A 1,503-nucleotide genomic window follows, 5' to 3' on the forward strand; every position below is an offset into this window, starting at 1 on the left:
TCCCGAGACTCACCCTGAGCCTCGAACTTAATCCCGTTATGACATACCGCTTGGATTTGCATGACTTGAGTGGCCATAGAATTTTGTTGCAATTGCTTGGTCAATGATGCAACCTGAGCAGTGAGAGCGGTAATAGCATCCAGCTCATGCATACCAGCTACCTTCTTATTTCTATCTTGCTCACTAGGCCACTGATAGTTATTCATAGCCATTTCTTCAAGCAATTCATAGGCCTCATTAGCACTCTTGCTCATGAAAGCACCACCTGCTGTAGTGTCAATAATGGTTCAAGTTGTCCCACACAAACCGTTGTAAAAATTATGGGCTAGCATCCATTTTTCAATCCCATGATGATGACACTTCCTCAAAAGCTCCTTAAACCTCTCCCATGCATCATAAAGACACTCTCCATCAAATTGAGAGAAGTTATTAATTTCCCCTCTTAACTTTGTAGCCTTGGATGGAGGAAAAAAATTAGCAAGAAATTTTAGAGCTAATGCCTCCCATGAAGTGATTGAGTTGGCTTGAAGAGAGTTCAACCAACTTTTAGCTCTATCCCGCAGTGAGAATGGGAACAATCTCAGTCTAATGGCATCATCGGTGACCCCATTATATTTAAAAGTTCCACACAGCTCCAGGAAATTGGTTATGTGTGTATTGGGATCCTCAATAGGGAGTCCACCAAACTTGACAGTAGACTGGACCATTTGCAGAATCACCAACTTAATTGCAAAATTATTAGCTGCAACTACCGGCGGTTGGATGCATGGTTGTACTCCAGTAACAGCGGGGAGTACATAAGCCATGAGTGTGGGAACTGCTGGCTTAGCAGCATCCCCACTCAACACATTGCCCTGATGTTGGGCTATCTCTGCTAACCATTTCTGCTTTTTGTTTTGTCTGCAAGTCCTCTTAATTTCAGTATTAATGGGCAAAAGATTGACAGTCCATTTACGTCGCATATACCAATTGATACCTGAAATTAAGATTCTCAAACACAACAGTTAGAGACAATTAACACAGAAAAATCAAATTAGAATAAAAATTAATTGTATTGAAATTCATAAAAAGCAATCCCCGGCAACGGTGCCAAAAACTTGTTGTGTAAAATTAATACGCAAGTATACGTAACCGACACAAGTAATACTATGATAAATAAAGATCATTCCCACGAAGATTGATTTACTAATTACCAACAAATTAATTTTCTATTTTTATTTGATCAAATATAAATTGGTTTCAAAAATATTAAAATAACAAAAGCAATTTTAATTTCATCACTAAGGGGGTGTTTAGTATAGGGTAAAGTAAATGTGTGAATGAGAATCTAAATCTCTTCCTATGTTTGGTTCAAATTTTAATAGGGTAAAGTTAATAATTTGTGTGAGCCCCCGTGTATTTTAAGGGTAAAGTGAACATTTTTTTACATAAGAATTTAATATTACCTCCATCTAAGTTACTCTACACTTTTCAAAGCAACTCAACTACTCAAAACAAACAGAC

General features: G+C 37.5%; 1 non-coding gene across 1 annotated transcript; it reads left to right on the forward strand.

Moving 5' to 3' along the window:
• Positions 1-342: 342 nt before the first annotated feature.
• On the forward strand, positions 343-449 carry LOC133833710 (small nucleolar RNA R71). The gene has a single exon (XR_009893076.1). It is a non-coding gene; the product is annotated as a small nucleolar RNA R71 (small nucleolar RNA).
• Positions 450-1,503: the final 1,054 nt, after the last annotated feature.

This window comes from Humulus lupulus, chromosome 4 (genome assembly GCF_963169125.1).
Source record: "Humulus lupulus chromosome 4, drHumLupu1.1, whole genome shotgun sequence".
Taxonomy (NCBI): domain Eukaryota; kingdom Viridiplantae; phylum Streptophyta; class Magnoliopsida; order Rosales; family Cannabaceae; genus Humulus; species Humulus lupulus.